Source organism: Sitophilus oryzae, unplaced genomic scaffold (assembly GCF_002938485.1).
Source record: "Sitophilus oryzae breed Bouriz unplaced genomic scaffold, Soryzae_2.0 scaffold_1639_pilon_pilon, whole genome shotgun sequence".
Lineage (NCBI taxonomy): Eukaryota > Metazoa > Arthropoda > Insecta > Coleoptera > Curculionidae > Sitophilus > Sitophilus oryzae.
The window spans coordinates 2,551,170-2,570,385 of NW_022146324.1; the positions used below are offsets into that span (position 1 = coordinate 2,551,170).

The window sequence follows — 19,216 nt, forward strand, 5'->3', positions numbered from 1 at the left end:
AAGCTCCGTATCAGGATTCCTATTTGAGATTTTCACTCTAAACCTTTTACAATGTATGTGTTTAATGGTAGTTTACATTTCAAAAATGTTTTTATAGATATACAGGGTGACTCAAATATATTTTTACACTTAAGTTTTAGTTTTTCAAATGAAATGCTTTATATTTATAGTTCAGCGAATTTGCAATAAAATTCCGGTTTCAAAAATACCTTAATACTATAGAGTATACTGAGAGATTTTTAAATTATGACCATGTCCATGAGGACGTCAATCTAGACGCCCAGGAATCTTCGTATGATAACTTCTAATCGAGACGATCGACTTATTGTAAGTTTATCGCTAAGAAACCGCCGTTTGCCAGCTTTTAAAGTTTATAATGAATTACACCTAAGGAACGTATTAACTAACGGACTATAAGAAGAAGACTAAATGAAGCAAATCTTAAGTCAAGAAGGCCTGCTTCTGGACCAGAACTTACTAGATCTGTTGACTAGGATCAAAAGCAAAGGCATGGTCTTAATATGTAAAAATTACGAAAAAATGTTTAGTGTCTTCTTCAAAAGCAAATATCTCCAACAAAAATAAAGCTAATGAGATGGACCAAAAAACAAACTATCGAGAAAGGATATGTCTTGATGATAAAATGATTTTTAAATTTCTTGCTGTTTTAAAATATTCCACAGGGTATTTCAAACTTTCACCAAAATCAACATCTTGTCTTTCCTCTTATAATTAACAGATAAGGAGTTTCATTTTCAATTTAGAAGAATTTGGCTACATACTGCTTAAAAAATCATCAAAATCAGCCTACTAGAAGAAAATATATTAAACTTGAAAATACATCAAAATTTAAGGTGCTCATTTTTCGTGCCGGTGAATGCATTTCAATAACTATACATTTTAGTCATATACTTTTCTCATGAAACTCGCCCTTATTTTTTACTAGAATTCAAAAATCAATTAATATATAGGGTGTTCTATTACAAAAAGCACAACTTTGTTGCGTAACTTTTTTGGGGACACCCTGTAGACTCTTCTTTTAGAAAATGCTTTAAATTGACTTACATAAGCTCACAAAATTTCACTTCAATACAAACTTTTGTTCACCTTGCAAAAACCGCGTCGTTATGACGCGCCACCCTGTATAATTCGATTTCAATCAAAATTTCAATGATTAGAATATAAGCAGAATAGGTATAGCTTATGTATCGACTCAAACCCATCAATTCGAACTTGGTCAAAGAATGCCTAGAGAAGCTGAACAAATTAGGCAAATATATAGAGACTATATGATGAGTTATAACTCGTTATAACTGAAGAAAGGGGACACACAATAGATTTGTAAGTTCGCGGTGATCAACCTTTCTCCCAAACATTCTACATTCTTCTACAAGGTATCTTGATTCTGATATTTCTGATTTTGATTCGGCATTCAAGTCGCTCAATGTGAAGTAGATCGTTTTATTATACCTTAAGCGGCCCATACATTATCAAACAAATTGCGCAACAAAGCGATGCGTAACGCTGCGTTGCACAACTGATTCAGCGGTCCATACACTATCAAACAAGTTGCGCAACAAAGCGATGCGCAACGTTCCGTTGCACAACTTCCTCATCCATGCACTTAGTAAAATTTTGATCAAACTTTTTATTAAGAGTTGTGCATTATTTGAGAAACAATCATGTCCTCAATTGCCATTGCGTCAATTATTATCGTATATACCCTAGATGATCTCGATGATACCAAAAAACGAAAAAGAAAACAAAGAATTTGGATGAAAGAACAAAAATATTGCACAACGAAGCGCAACACACACATACACTACACAACACGTTGCGCAAAGAGTCCTGTTGCACAAAAGAATTCCAATATTCTTGAAACTCATCAAACAATTGCGCAACGCATCAAACACTATCATACATTGGCAACTCGTTGCGCAACAGCCTGCGTTGCGCAATTTGTTTGATAGTGTATGGGCCGCTTTATGCTAAGCTGAGAATGTTTATCCTCTGTTTTTAATAAATATTTATTCTATGGTTTTATGTTTTAAGCAGCAACGTCGATTCATATTTTGTTTATTAACACTTTCTATCTAAAACAGCCCATACATTTTCAAACAAATCGCGCAACACAGGCTGTTGCGCAACGAGTTGCCAATGTATGGTAACGTTTGATGCGTTGCACAATTGTTTGATAAGTTTCAAGAATGTTTGAATTCTTTTGTGCATCAGGCGTTTGCGCATCGCGTTGCGTAATGTATGTGTGTGTTGCACTTCGTTGTGCAATATTTTAGTTCTTTCATCCAAATTCTTTGTTTTCTTTTTCGTTTTTTGGTATCATTGACATCATCTAGGGTATATACGATAATAATTGACGCAATGGCAACTGAGGACATGATTGTTTCTGAAACAATGCACAACTTTTAATAAAAAGTTTGATCAAAATTTTACTAAGTGAACGAGAAATGCTTAATATAGTTAAAGAAAGGAAAGTCTCATACCTCGGCCATATCCTTAGAGGAGACAAATATTACATTCCTAAGCTGATTCTACAAGGAAAAATAGAGGGACGGCGAGGCCCAGGAAGAAAACAACATTCCTGGCTAAGAAACATACGGGATTGGTGTAACATCAGCAACGCAGCCACCATATTTCGAAGAGCCGAAAACGGCACTCTACACATTGTGTAAAGAGTACAGACAATCGCCAACGTGCGGCTAAGCACAAGGCACAGGAAGAAGAACATAAAAAAATATTCTAGTAATCCGGATAATCCGAAAGTTCTACTGTATCTACTATTTTAACGTTAATATCTCATGGAATATCTCAGTACCCAGTACTGTTCATTCCATTACTATTGAGAAACCAGTGATTCGATATTTTATTAAAGTCATTAAACTTTAAATAACATACATATATAGAAAATTTAATTATTATTACCAGATTGGTTTCAGTATGTTTCGAGGTCAAATACGCGAGATACTGCGGTACAAGTGATTTTCCCAGAGGCAAAACAAATTCTTCTGCGTATGTTTTGATCAGATTGCGCCAACTTTCACTATTGAAAATTGGGCAATTCACGAAGAGGCACATTAAGATTTGTATTTTAAAATTGCTTAAAGAGAATAAAATAAGTATACTTAGTAGCAAATTTTGCAGCTTTGATATATTGTGCATAAATTGTATGTACAGGGTATCCCAGGTTCTTGTGCTTTATAGGGTTTCTCGTTTTTGAGCAAAGCTATAAAGATGCGGTTTTCACATTACTTGGTGAAACTAAAGATGCTACACAAAGATTTGTCATAGGCTTTTTAGTTCCAGAAATTGGGTTAGAGGTCGTTGTCTAGAAATACAGTACGAATTTTAAAATGCTCCATTTTTCGATATCCTTCGCATCGTGGTTATCTTATAGGGACAGGAGATTTCAATGGCAATCTAATTTTGTTAGCTGTCATTTTCAAAATATGACACAATTTTGTTAATGGGACACTTCGTATATTATTTTTCCAATCAAGTTATTGTTTAAGTGTATAATAAGTATACTATAATTTTATATAATATAGTATCCGTAGTAGATGAAGTTTTATTTCATTTTTGTTTTAAAAATACACCTTTCTCGTTGGAAAAAAAAATGTTCTCTTAAAAAAAAGTTATACTGATTGATTACAGCTAGACACACCTTGGTGAAACGGTGGAACAGCATGATACGATTGACACGGTGGTTATCACTTAAACGAGGCATTTAAAAATAATTAACTAATTTAATTTGCCATCTGACTCATCATATTGACAATAGTTTTTACGATCTTTGTTAAATATACTTTATTATATGATGGTATTTTTGCAAAACGAATGAAACACTCTAGTTTTTTAAGAAAACTCCAAAAAGTAAAATTATAAAAATATATAATTAAAATTAATAGAAAAATATATTATTACCTTACTTCCCTGATTATGCTGCATGATCACTTTTTTATGATCAAGCAGGATAAGTTTGATATTTGTGTTTTGATGTTTGTGCTTTTAATAAGGGATTGCAGATTTACTCAATAAACGTAGATAGTAGCCAGTCCTTAAAATAGTAGAGAGGATAAAATACTCGATTTCAGTATTGAATAAAACTTGTAAAAGCAATTATAAAACAAATCCGTCTTAAATTACCTATATGGAATATCAGTTTCATAATGATATTATACAAGATTTATTTAGCGTATGGCAACCCATGACACGAACAATTAAAATCTTAATCCTAATGACAAAACTAACATTAAATCTTAATATCTAAGTTCTCAATCCAACAGCCGATGGGGTGGTCCCCAGGGAATCTGCGACCGTGCAATTGCTTTGCCTGTTACCACATTCGTACATAAAATGAGAAAAATACGTTTAAAAATGCATATCTTGGATATCCCTAAAACACAACTTAAAACATAAAAATATAGAATACCTAATTTTAAACTACTTAAATTTTAATTGACTGTCGTATTTCACCATTAATTACTACTACTTACTGACAGACACCTAATGAGGTACAACAAAAATATTTTAAATTGTTTAGTTACAACAGAATTGTTGTTTATTTGGATTCAACTGACGGTGTATGCTTTTTAAATAATTAAAGAAACACATGTGTTACATTGCTACAACTAGTAGATTCGCATGAGCTCTAGTATATTCAAATGATATTAAACTTTACTTATTTATTTATAAAAATGCTTCTCTTCTTGTAGAATGTAGAATGTTTAGGAAGGGGGTAACCGCGACCTTACAAATCTATTGTGTGTTCCCCTTTCTCGAGTTATAACAGGTTATAACTCATCACACAGTCTCAGGGCTTTGACAAAAGCTGGTATCTGAGACGGCTCCACAGAGGCCAGCTCTACATCTTCGATATCAGCCGTACTAAAATTTATAGCATGATCGGTTGTCCTGTCGGCGCACTCAGTGATAAGGTTTTCTGGTGTTTCCCCATTTTTCCAGAACACCTTATCACTGAGTGCGCCGAGAGGACGACATTCGACAAATCTTCTCTTCTTCATAAACTATCGATTCTTTATTATCATGTCCTCCTCTTCCTTCCTATTACTCTATAAGATTATGGTGGCATTATGATATCGCATTTATTGTGTCTCTCCATGTTGTTCTGTCTTGCGCAGCAGTACTGGCTTCGTGCAGACTATGACCTATTATCGTCTTCATTTGGTCCACCAAACGGTTTTGAGATATCCCTCTAGAACGTTTCCCGTTCACTTTTCCCTCCACAATTAGTTTTTCTATGCCATTGGTGTTCCTCTATATGCGGCCAAAGTAAATATGTCAATTGTTCGAGAATTGAAATGTTTGTACGGTGAGCTGTGTACGGTATTCGCAGCATCCAAACCAAACCAAACCACATTACAAAAGCATCGATTTTACGTCTCATTGCCGACTTTAATGTCTAGGTTTCTGATTTCTGAGGCATAAGTGGCAATGGGGAAAACTAGGGTCTTAGTAGCCTGAGTTTGTTGCTAATTGAAATGGCTGAATCTTTCCATATTTTATTGAGTTTGGTCATGGAATTACTTGCTATACACAGTCTTCTCTTGATTTCTGCATCACAACCTCCTTTGTTTGATATCTAGGAGCCGAGGTATATATTGATCTACAACTTCGAAACCTGCTATTTCTGTTGTATTCGTAGGTTTTCGATCAATAATCATTAATTTTGTTTGTATTTTATTTAATTTTAACCCATATCTCTCGCTGACCACCTCTAATTTGTGTATAATGGATTTAATTAATTATTCAAAAACATAAAAATCGAATACCTAATTTGAAATTATTTAAATTCTAATTGACAGCCATATTTCGCATTAATTACGACTACCTTCTGACACACACCTAACGAGGTACAACAAAAATAAAAAATGTTTTGAATTGTTTACATAATTTGTTGTTTATTTAGATTCAGGTGACGTATATGTTATTTAATCAACTAAAAACACATATATGTCGCATTGCTACAAACTGCATGTACAAAGCAGTTACAAAGTACAAAATATTAAACAACCTCTTAAACAACTATCGATCCTTCCATTACCATTGTTCTATGAATGATGCTTAAACCATATTTTTCCTTATTTAAAAAATATATTTTCAACAGTCTACTAGTTAGTTTATTTCTTTTTTTTATCATTTATCACCCATCAGCAGGGGTGGATGGGCCATATGGGAAAACGGGAAGATTCCCGGTGGGCCGGTGGAAAGATGGGCCGGTGGGCCGGTCCCGATCAGAACTCAAAAAAATATTGATTTAGGAAAAATTAAATGGTTAATCTTCTAACTAAAATTACGTAAGATTCTAGTGACTGCCTAACTAACTAATCAATTTGCATCAATATAATGGTTAGTTGCTTTTAAACATAAACACCAATTTTTAAAATAACTATTGTTAGATGTTTTCCTCTGAGACACTTATCATTTTAATAAACATCTAATAATTTTGTTTGTTGTTCCATTTGTTTTTTTTGTTTGCTTTGTGCAAATATTTTCAGGGCTGGTAGATATGAAACATACTATATTCTCTTTGCCGTGTTTCAAATAAGTCCAAAATAACCGAGTTATTAAAGTTTGAATTTAAAAAAAAAATGATTTTTTTAAAAAAAAATTGGCCGCTTAAATCTTTCTGTATTTGCATCTCTTTTTGTGCCGTAATATCAAAGATTAAGAAACTATACCGTGGGAAAATTTGCAGTGAACAGGAAGTTCTAAAAAATTTTCTAAAATATACAGGAAAATTTAAAAGAAAAAGCACGATTTTCGACATCTTTTTTTACAAAAAAAACTCATAGACGTGTCCTGGCACCTGGTGGTGATATAATATACCACCCCTGAAAATATTTGCGCTTATTTAAGACTCATTCTGTATAGTTTTAGCAATATTCTTTTATTAAAACACATTTATATCCACTGCTTAGGTATTGCCTAGGTTGTTTTCGTTTGAGTCATGGCATTATCATACAAGATGCCAAATGTAGAAACTAGGAAAAGTTACGTGATGAGAATTATACCAAAATTAAGACACCTATCCATGACGAGGCTGCTGCTGTACCAGAAAAGAGAGACTTTCTTTCTACAATCTGTAAGAAAGTATATACCTGAAAATCTAAAAATAATGTATTTCACAGAGGATTGCTGAAGAGCTGCTGAACTGAATGAATCAGGAAGTCTTAAAGTTTCTCAAAACCGTGATTCAAAATCGTAGCATATTCAAGATCAAATGTTATCGATAATGGAAATAAAACAGTAGAACCCTGTGAAACTGAACTATTTTCTAGTAAGAATTCAGATGTCCGACCCGACATTGATCTTTATAAAAATTTGGATCAAGACAATTTCAATATTTTTAAAAAATCGGAGGCAAAAGAGTTTTTTTCGCCCGAGCGAAAATCACCCATACTTGGGGTGATTTGACCCTTACCTAGGGTGTCCCAGAAATAAGTGCAAGTATTTTAAGGGGGGTAGATTTGGTCAAAAGAAGCATTTTTTCTCTTTACCGTTTTTCAAGTAAGCCCAAAATAACCGAGGTATTTTACTTTGAAAATTTAAACAAAAAATTATTTTTTGGTTAAATTTTGAGAACCACTGGATATTTTCTGTATTTTCTTTCATGTAAATTTAATCTACTACCTATTGTCAGTTGTCAGATTATCAAGAAATTATGTTTTCTTAACTTAAAACTAAAAAAATTCCAAAAATGTCTTCAAAAAATTCCAAATTTTCGCAAAAAAAACTGATAGGCGTGTTTCTGAGGCCGAAATATACTACCAGTTAAAATAATTGCAGTTATTTCTGGGACCCCCTGTATATTAATAAATAAAATATGTTTCTTCGTTATGGTCATTTTGTTTTTGTGGATTCTGGCCGGTTGCCTGTTATTCCCGGGCCGGTTTCTACTTCCCCATCCACCCCTGCCCATCAGTGTAAATCCCAGAAATTAACATTAAAGAGTGTAGGTAAATAAAAAAATTATTTCGTGAAAAAAGATATTACACCAATATGTATTTCTCACATTCTTGGTATTTATTGGTAGTATTTTGAATATCATATTTTTTTGTTTGTTGTCCAATGTTCATATAATCTAAGTATGGGTCATAATCAAACCATAATGGATCTAATTGTATGTTGTGTTTTGAAGGATGTTCGTATGTTAATATTGTTTTCCTATCCTAAACACCTCGTATGTAGAATGTAGAAGAATGGGAGGGGGTTAATCACTGCGACCTACAGATCTATTGTGTCCCCCTTTCTTGAGTTATAACTCATCAAAGAGTCCCAGGGTTTTGACAAAAGCCAGTATCGGGGCCGGTTTTATAGAGGGTAATTCTCCAATATCAGTGGTACCAAAGTTTATGGCATTAATGGTTGTCGTATTCAGTGTCATTTCAGGCGTATTCAGTGATAAGGTGTTCTGGTGTTTTCCCATTTTCCCCAGCATCTGCATTCGCCGTTTTTTTTATTTTTTATTTTGGTATACCTCGTATGTATGGAATTGCAAATATGGGTTGTGTATCTTGCGTTTTTTGTTTTGTATTTCGTTTAATATTTTGTCTTTGTCATTAAAAGGTTGTGGAAAATCGGTTTTTTCATGTTTTTATGCGATTTATATCTTTGTTTAGTGAATTATTATTTGAAAACATTGTTTTTGTTTTATTTTATAAACTTCTAATAACACATACTTTTACACTTATGGTTTGGTTTTAGATGGAATTGAGATTTAGTTGTTTGATGAATAATTTATACATATCTCTGTAATTGTTTTTTTTTTAACAAATTCTTGTATTCTCTAAAAGATTAATTCAAATATACAAACATACTTACAGAAAAATGGTTTTAATAGATGATGTATTGCGCGCGGTTGAAGACAAATACAAATTTCTTATTCGCAAAATCTGTTAACTTTCACCGACGATTATTCACCAAATAACAACACATCCCGCCCGAACTAAATGCCCACGTAGAACACACTAAACATCTTGCAGCCCTTGGCGAAAACACAAACAAGTGACTATTGGTGTTTAAAAAGAAAAAACCGAAAAAAAAATCGCGAGGTTCGATAACCGAGGAATCGTGATCGCGACTCCAGCCCGGTCGTTCGTTGTTTCTTGCCCGATTATTACTATGGTACTCTCGCCGCTCGCTCGGACTCGGACCAGGTACTAAACTAGAGATTGATACAGGTATGGGCGGCCGTACCAGGACCGGATTTAAATATTGCCTAGACGGTTTAAATCTCCTTTCATTTAGTACCGCAGGAGAACTGTTTACGTGTTTATTAAATGCCAACGTCCAATACGACGACAATTTTAATTTGTGACGACGCGACCAATTAACTCTATCTAACAACTCTTTATTTTGAAATGCTTTATCAATAACTTAGAGAAATATTAAAAGATAATATAGTTATCTCTCCAAACAATCCTATATAGGTATTTCGCCACTGCAAGAAAATCTACAAAATAAAATAGTTATTTTTTGTAAACACTTCTGCGTTAACTCAAACGGAAACTACTTGTCAGAAGTTAGGTTTACAGATATACATATTTGCATAACGAACAAAAAAATGCTTAACGTTTCGGAAAGTTTATCTCTTTCCGTTGTCGGAAGCAAAAAAAATACAAAGAATAAAGATAAAAACTATTTAAAATATTTAAATTCAACTATTCGAGAACACTTTAAAACAGATACGTCTACAAAAACCGTTGACGTTCTGTTAAAATGACATTATATCAAGTTAAACTTCAAAATTAACAATTAATACCTGATAACAATTACTTAATAAGGTAAAATCAAAAGGCCTCAAACTTTCTGTATGTTTATTTTTAAATTTTACGTATGTTATGTTTATTTATGTTATGTTCTTTAAAATCAAAGAAGCGATTGCCATACATTAGTAACATCTAGAGATGCATGAGCAATACATTTATTTTTATTAGAATGTATTAAAAAAGCCTCTTTTATTTTTCTTTTAGAGGCTATCGCTTCTTTCATTATAATTTTGGCGTTATTAAAATTTATTCTGTGCCGTGTGTCCCATGAATGCTGACAAATCTTAGATTTGTGAAAATCTCCCTTTCTTAAATAATCTTTATGTTCTTTAATTAGAACATTTAAGGGTCTAGATGTTTCACCAATGTAAAATTTATCGCATTCACATGGTATTTGGTATATTATATTTTTTGTTTGTTGTTCTGTATTCATTGGTTTAGTATGTGATAAAATGGAACTCAGTGTATTTTGTGTTTTGAAAGATGTTCCTATGTTATACTGTTTTCCTATCCTTCTTATTTTTTCCGAAACGCCTCGTATGTATGGAATTGTAAGTTGTATAATATATTGTGTATTGTTATCATTGTGTCTATGATTTGGGGTTTGTATTTCGTTTAATGTTTTGTCAATAAAATATGGTGGATAGTCTTTTTTATTAATGTATTTTTATGTGGTTTATATCTCTGTTATATTATTTTTGCCCCATCATATAAACTTTTTACACCCTTTTTTACAGTTATACTGTGATTAGATGTGAAATTTAAGTATCTATCTGTATTTGTGGGTTTTCTGTAAACATCTAAAATTATTTTATTTTGAAACTTTGACACTAAAACATCAAGAAATGGCACACAAACGATTACCTCTCTCTACTTCTAAAGTAAATTTTATGATAGGTTCGCGAGAATTTATATAATCCAAAAAAAATTCTATTTCAGAAACGTTATGTTGCCATATTGCAAAAATATCATCAACATAATGCAGCCATATTATTATATTAGATTTTTTTGAAAAACTATTTATTGTATTATTTTCAAAATCTTCCATAAAAATATTACCTAACAATGGAAATAATAAAGTTATCAAAAAAATATAAAATAGCTTCAATCTACTGAGGTGTTAATTGCGGAGACAGTGTCCTGTTAAAAACACCGTCACAATCCGAAGAATTGTTCTTACTTAAATCAAGGAAATCTTGATTTTTCTCTGTCATAAGATAAGTCCCGAGAAATTTCTTCTAGTGTCTTAGGCCGTTGGAGGATTCCCATCCCAGCTTAGGGATGGAGGCTTCCGGTTTCTTGAGTTCTGCTTTAAGTTAGTTTTTATTTGGGAAGCAGAATGGTTCTGGTCCAGTTAGTGGAGCTTTCGCTCTTTTTCTAGCTACATTGTTTGCCCTATGTGAGCTAGGGGGCTGAAACTTGGAATGTAGATATTTTGATGGGCTCGCTAATATTGTGACGACGTTTCGTACTCTACGAAACCCCATCATCAATAAATCAAATAAAAAATCGTCCGATTTAACTGAAATTTGGTATGTCAATAGATTGGACCAATGCCAACTTGACCTTGTACGACCCGTGTCACTGGGACAGTTTTGACGTAAGAAACATCAAAAATTGATGTCGACCGGTAGCGACCAAATACAACCTTACCAAAACCCTAAATCCTAAGATGCAGATGGCGGGACCAGGTTAATAGGATGCGTGGCTACATAGAAGGCTAGCCTCTACTTGTCTCAGCCTTGGGGCACCAAAGTGCACCTCGTTGTATTTACTTTTTACTTCTACATGTGGGGCTTTACAGAAGTGTGTTTACGTAATGTCAGTTTATCAGAACGTGTCAACGGTTTTAATACGCGCTAATAAAATAAAGTGTTCTTAAGCAGTTACATTTAAATATTTTGGATAATTTCTCTTTATTCTTTTTATTTTTTTTTGGTTCTCTTAAGACTGGGGGAGTTATACTAGGCCTGTTATAAACACCCGAACACCCAGGGAAACACCGTTTTAACACCGGTGTTGGGCTGACACCGGTGGCCAAATATAGGCTATCCGATGTTCCGATGTTCCGAAACCGGTGTTGATACCGACACCGGTGTTCATCTTGACACCGGTGTTGGTCTGGACACCGCGGTGTTCATCTCGATACCGGTTTTGACTAAGACACCAGTTTTGATATCGACACCGGTGTTTGGTAAACGGGTTAAAGAAGAAATAATGTTAAAAATTTTATTTGTAAAATAATGTTTTTTTTAATTAATAAATTCAAAATAAACCTGATAATAATAATGTCGCATCGGTAATCTTGGCATTTTCATAATAATCGGTGCTTATTTTTATCGTTTATTAAAGCGCACCAACTTTAACTTAAAGCTTGCAAATTTAAATATAATTTTTTTGCCAGACTAATTACTAAAAAAAGTGGAAGCGTCAGATAAACAACAAACTATAAAGTAAAAAATTGTTTAATCAAAAACAAATAGAAAACAAAACAAAACATAAAGAAACAAAAATGCGTAGCTGTAAAATAAACTAAAAAATATTACATTAAAAAAACTAAAAAAAAACAAACGGCGCCATCGACATCGACACCGGTGTTCATCGCGATACCGGTGTTGAAATAAACATCGGTGTTGAGATAAACACCGGTGTCAAGACAAACACCGGTGTCGAGATAAACACCGGTGCTGAAATGAACACCGGTGTTGAGATAAACATCGGTATCGGTGTCGACACCGGTACACCAACTGAAACACCGGTGATCATCAACACCTAACAGGTCTAAGTTATACCATTACTACTACTACTATACCATATATAACATATATTGTAGTACGATATACCCGCTGATGAAGCATTTCTTGGACTCTTACTATGTAGTGGTTTCACCTAACCCAAATAACCTTTTTTTATTTTTTATATCTCTGTTTCAATGATGAAAGCGAAGCTTTTTTCATTAATCGAACACACGAAGACGGTATACAGGGTCACCACATACGACACGGAGTATTGTAGCTAAACGACTAGATTTTTACAAATTATAAGTTTTGGGTTCGTTGAAGGACTATTAGAGCTACATTTTAAAAATATTTTTACAAGAAACAGAGTGTCCCAAATAAATAAAAAAATATCAAAGTACCTGTATATTATTACATTTTTAGTTTCTACGATTAAAATAAAGGTAAATTTGATTAAGGTTTATAAAATTATTATAATATATAAATGTCAATATTCGTATATGGGTATATTGATAAATAAGGTCTAAATTATAAGAAAATGCATTTTCTACGAAAACTTGAAGAGATAGGCAGAAATGGTACAATACAATTTGATAGACAATTAAATTGTGTATCTGATTGTCGTAAAATATACAGGGTGTTCTATTTAAATTAAACAAGTTCTAGCCGTTTAAAGCTAGTAATTATTTAAAATAAATTTTTAGACACTCTGTATAATGTATAAGGTAGTATTGTTTTTATTATTACAATACAATATTTGATCAATAAATAAACTTCAGTAATTATTTAGCATTAAAAACTTTCATAGCCTTTTTACTCTAGTTTTGCAAAATTGAATATATTTCAAAAATGACAAGGTTTAAGTGTGATAAACCTTAATCAAATTTACCTCTATTTCAATCGTAGAATCCAAAAATAAAATAATATACAAGGTGTTCCATTGAAAAAATACAACTATAACATTTTTTATTTATTTGAGACACTCTGTATGTTGTAAAAATATTTTTAATATGAACCCAAAACTAATTTGTAAAAATCTAATCGTTTAGCTACAATTAGCTGCAATACTCCGTGTTGTATGTGGTGAACAATCCTCTATAGTAATGGTTATATTTGTTATGTTATTTATGACAGGTAACCTCTATGTTTACTTATTTCTCTGATCTATGATATACTGTATTATAAAGTGTGGCAGTACCATAGGACAACTTATGCTACGGTAGTTCTGTCTCGGTCCGACGAACGAAGAAAGTGGAACTTGGGCCTGTTTTCGGATGAATGGCTAGTTAAATGGTACGTTAGGGTGACTCACTTTTGTCCGGCTGCTGTCTGGTTAATAACAGTGATTTAGACTGGACTTGACCACAACATTTTTTCCACTCGATTTCGCTTGAAATTCCTAACAATGAGTAAAGGTTCGGAGTGTCTCTGAGATTAATAGAGAATAGTGAAAAAGAAGATTTGTTCAATCTCAATTACATTATTAAATTAAATCTATTCAGTAAGTTATAATTGAACCATTACCAAACTATTGTTAATTTTATAATCAAACAATCAAACAAATAGTTTTTTCCGTCGATTTTTATATTCGTATATTTTTGATGTAGAATGTTTAGGAGGCGGGTGAATCACCGCAAGCTTACATATCTATTGTGTATTTCTCTTTCTGAGAGTTATAACTAGTTATAACTCATCATACAGCCTCAGGGATTTGACAAAAGCTAGTATCTGAGACGGCTCCGCCGAAGCCAGCTCTCCATCTCCGACACAAGCCGTACCAAAGTTTATGGCACGAACGGTTGTCGTCTCGGCGCACTCAGTGATGATTATAGGTGTTCTGGTGTTTTCCAATTTTCCTCACAGGATCTGCATTCACCCCGTTGTTTCTAAGCTTCAATCTACTGAGGTGTTCGCTGAGGAGACAGTGTCCTGTTTGAAACCCCGTGACAATCCGAAGATTGTTCCTACTTAAATCAAGGAAAACCTGTGATTTTACTCGGTTGTAGGTTCTGAGACACTTTTTCGAGTGTCCTAGACAATTGGAGGACTCCCATTCCACGTTACGGATGGAGCCTTCCAGGTTCTTGAGTTCCGCTCTAAGCTAGTTTCCTCTTGGAAATCTGCTTGGTTCTGTTCCAGTTAGCGGAGTGTTTCCTCCTCTTCTATATAGCTAGATCGTTTGCTTTTTCGTTCTCTTTTATCCCTTGGTGAGCGGACAGCCAGGGGTGGATGGGCCATATGGGAAAACGGGAAAATTCCCGGTGGGCCGGTGGGCCGGTCCCGATCAGAGCTCAAAAAAGATTTGATTAGCAAAAATTAAATGGTTTATCTTCTAACTAAAGTGACGTAAGATCCTTAGTGACTCTATAACTAACTAATCAGTTTGCATCAGTATAGTCGTTAGTTGCTTTTAAACATACCAATTTGTAAAATAACTATTGTAAAATGTCTTTCTCTGGATGGGGACGGATTAAAAGCCAAGTCTGAGAACTAAAAGCCAAGTCTAAATTGTTGTTTAAAATGTTGCTAAAATGAATTTGCTAAATATAATTTCTCTGAATCGAGTTTCAAATAAGTCCAATCGAGTTATTAAAGTTTGGAAATTGAAAAAATATATTTATTTTTAAAAAAAATTGAGCCACCATTTTTCGGTATTTGCATCTTTTCTTCAAGTTCTAAAAGTTTTCTAAAATATACAGGAAAATTTAAAAGAAAATGCTCGATTTTTAACATCTTTTTTGCAAAAAAAGCCCTCATAAACGTGTTCCTGGGATCGAAATACACCACCCCTGAAAATATTTGCACTTATTTAAGGTTTACACTGATAGTTTTACCCACTATTCTTTTATTAATAACTACCGTAAAATGGGGTGAATAGAAACATAGTGGTGAATAGAAACAAAATTTCTGAAAAAAATCAAATCACGATTAAAAATATTCAAAGTAAAAAGAGTCGACATATCTAATTTTTCTATCATTGGTAATACACAATAAAATGTAAAAACTATATTTTTATCTGTGGCAGCACTGTTTCTGTCAATCAGCTGATCAATAAATGTGAGATCGATTTATCACCTATTTTGTATGGCGCGAAAACTTTATAAATAAAATATTTATTTTTAAAGTAATACATAAGCTGGTACATGTAAGTTGTTATACTATATGTTTTGCTAATTATTGTTAAACCTACTTAAATATGTAATAATTTACTGTTTCTAATCACCTTGTTGGAAATAGAATAGATAAAAACATTAACATCAATGTGTGTTTCTATTCTCCCGAACAGCAGGTGAATAGAAACACAAATGTTATTTTTATTTAATATTTATATGCATATTTTTCAAAAATCAAATTATATGTATACGCAAAGAACAAACAAAGACCCATGTTTTAAAATATTCGGGAAAATAATACCACATTTTTATCAACCGGTATATCGCTAATAGCCTACGAAACTGTTTCTATTCACCCCATTTTACGGTAATAAATATGACTGACTGGCAGCAACAAAAAGAATGAATAGCAGTAGGTAAATTTAAATAGTCTCGATTTAAGTGTATACTAAGAATACGGTAGCGTAGATTGACAACTGGGGGCCTCGGTGCAATATTTTTCGAGCTCTCCTTTGTAAAAAGGTAGACGAATTTGACGCGAACCCTGCGGTTGACGGAGGATCAGAAAACATATCTATACTTGGCTTGACTTGGGGACAGACTAAAAACCAAGTCTGAGAACTAAAAGCCAAGTCTAAATTGTTGTTTAAAATGTTGCTAAAATGAATTTGCTAAAAATTATTGAGACAGCAGAGAAGAGTTAAATAAGGTTTAAACTAGATTAGATAATAAAATATTAATATGTCTCGAAAATCCAAATATTCTTATTATGGACTGTAACATAACATTACATCAGAACACATATAGCCTGGTAAGATCCACTGCCTAGGTATTGCCTAGGTTTTTTTCGTTTGAGTCATGGCATATCAACTATATAATAACCTAAAAAATGCTGCAGTTTTAATGGCGACCGGGGTTCATTCAGTTAAAAACACGTATACACGAGGAGGCTGCTACTGTAGCAGAAAAGAGAGAATTTCTTTCTACAATGTGTAAGAAAGTATATACCCGAAAAACTAAAAGTAATGTATTTCACAGAGGATTGGGTCAGCTGAACTGAATGAATCAGGAAGTCTTAAAGTTTCTCAAAATCGTAGCCTATTCAAGATCAAATTACTCGAGTTCTCGATAATGAAAATAAAGCAGTGGAACCTTGTAAAACTGAGCCAGTTTTTAGTAAAAATTCAGATGTCCGACCCAATATTGGTCTTTACTAAAATTTTGATCAAGACAATTTAATTTTTTTTTAAACCGGAGGCAAAAGAGCTTTTTCGCAGGAGCGAAAACACCCTTACTTATGAATAAATAACTTAACCATTAATAAATAAAATAAGTTTCTTCGTTATGGTCATTTTGTTTTTGTGGATTTGGGCCGGTTGCCTGTTTTTCCCGGGCCGGTTTCCACTTCCCCATCCACCCCAGGGCGTAGATAAGGGGGGGGGGTACTGGGGGACAGTACCCCCCCCTGACGAGAATTGAAATAGTCATTGACTATGAAAGGATTTTTTTTAATTAAAATCCGACATATAAGAACACTTTGTATGCTTTTAATTATGTTATTTATCTTTTATAATATGTTCGACCTAATTAAAAGCACACAAAGTGTTCTTATTGGCCAGGACAGATTAGTGGGGTTAACTCTAATCAATATCCATAAAGATATTGAAATAAATGTTGATGCTGTTATTGATAGGTTTTCCAAACAGCGTACTAGAAAACTTGATTTTGTTTTGTAGTTTTATTTATAGTTTATAGTTTTTTTTTATAGTTTATAGAAAATTAACTAATAAACGTCGTTGTTTTATTTTTGTTTATGTTATTTACAAATCTATATTTTAATTTTTGTGTTATGTTTTTATATCTTTTTGAAGACAAAAAAATCGCCGTCGTTTTAATTCGACAAAAAAATTCCTACGGCGATTTTTTTTGCGACTTAATCATAGTACCACCCCCATAGCATACACCTATCTACGCCCCTCTGCATCCACCCCTGGCGGGCACCCAGAGTAGAAGGACTTTATTTCCTTTGCTTAATTTGTTCGGCTTCTCTAGGTATTCTTTGACCATCTTCGTATCGATGGTTACGCTTTTAGTGCTGTTCAACTCTCGGATAAGATGGATATTTCCTGTTTTCGATAGTCCCTGTCTAAGATAAATTGTACGCATCTTTCGACAGCGTAGATTTTTGCCTGAAGGATGCAGAGGGAGGTGCCCATTGGTTCAGAGTATTTAATTTTTGCAAATACCCTGTCTTTGGTTTTGGAAGCATGAATATATCTACCACATTTATGATACTCTTCTGTTAAAAATTAATTGTTTAATAGTGTATCTACAATATGTGAATAATTAGGTTAAATAATTATACATATATTTAAGAGAAAATGCAGCCAAGACTCATTAAGAAAGTACCATCATTAATGCCACTTATAGAAAAAAGGTTCCAAACTCGTGATTTTTTTAAAAGAGAGAAAAATCCAAGTTGGTAAAATGTACGGTTCTTTTAAATACAAATGATGAGTGGATAACTGTATGAGTGGCACTTGGCCTAAAATTAAAGGCAAGATCTAAATTATTACCATCCTAATAAAGTTACAGACCAACAAAGAAAATATTTCATATAACTATTCAAATAAATAAATATTATATTTTTATAGTTATTTATTAGTTCAAAATTATTGTTTTAATTTATTCCAAATAGTGTTTTCACTTTTGCAAAATACAGGTACGGTGTACAGAGAAAAAGTTATTACTCTTCATAACAGTTAAAAACGTGTAGGTGACGATCCCTACAAGTGAGACTTAGTCAAGGGTCATACTAACCAGTGGCGGACTAAGCCTGTCGGGGGCCCGGGGCGGCAAAGCTAAATGTGGCCCCCGATCTGCACATTTTGTAAAGATTGAATGACGTATGTACAGTTCGTTTGCTGGATCTGTGTCTATGAAGGGAATGCGGACAAAAAACATTTAAATAAACAACAATATATTTTATACGTCGACTTGACGAGTACGTTACCGCAAATCGCTCCGCCCACACATTTTATTGGCTACTTGCAAATTTGTCGAATTTTTATTGATGGGATGCGTCGTCTAATTTTTTACGAAAAACATGGAGAGAATATCGTTTCCCCTCTCACGGATACTCCGTAGCTACAGAACGGACAGACGTACTGTATAATGGTTGACAAATTTCAAGTATTTATATACAGGGTTTATATAATATATATACAGGGTGTCACAGAAATAAGTGCAAGTATTTTAAGGGGTGGTGGATCTCTGGAGTTATTTTACTTCGAAAATGTAAAAAAAAATATTTTTGCTAAAATTTTGAGAACCACTGGATCTTTTCTGGATTTTCTTTCTTATAAATTTAATCTAATACCTATGTTGTCATATTAACAAGAAATTATGTTTTTTAACTAAAAACTAAAAAAATTCCCAAAATATTTTTCAAAAAATTTCGAGTTTTCAATTTTTTTTTTCGCGAAAAAAAACTCATAGTCGTGTTTCTGGGGTTAGAACTATACTACCAGTTAAAATACTTGGCAATTATTTCTGGGAC

The 19,216-nt window shown here is 33.2% G+C and overlaps 1 protein-coding gene across 1 annotated transcript in view; it reads right to left on the reverse strand.

Moving 5' to 3' along the window:
• Nucleotides 1-9,189, reverse strand: part of LOC115880620 (suppressor APC domain-containing protein 2) — a 58,586-nt gene extending 49,397 nt beyond the window's left edge. Inside the window, exon 1 of the mRNA XM_030897896.1 lies at nucleotides 8,860-9,189. The gene's annotated coding sequence lies outside the window, so the exon portion shown is untranslated. The remainder of the gene's footprint in view (nucleotides 1-8,859) is intronic.
• Nucleotides 9,190-19,216: the final 10,027 nt, after the last annotated feature.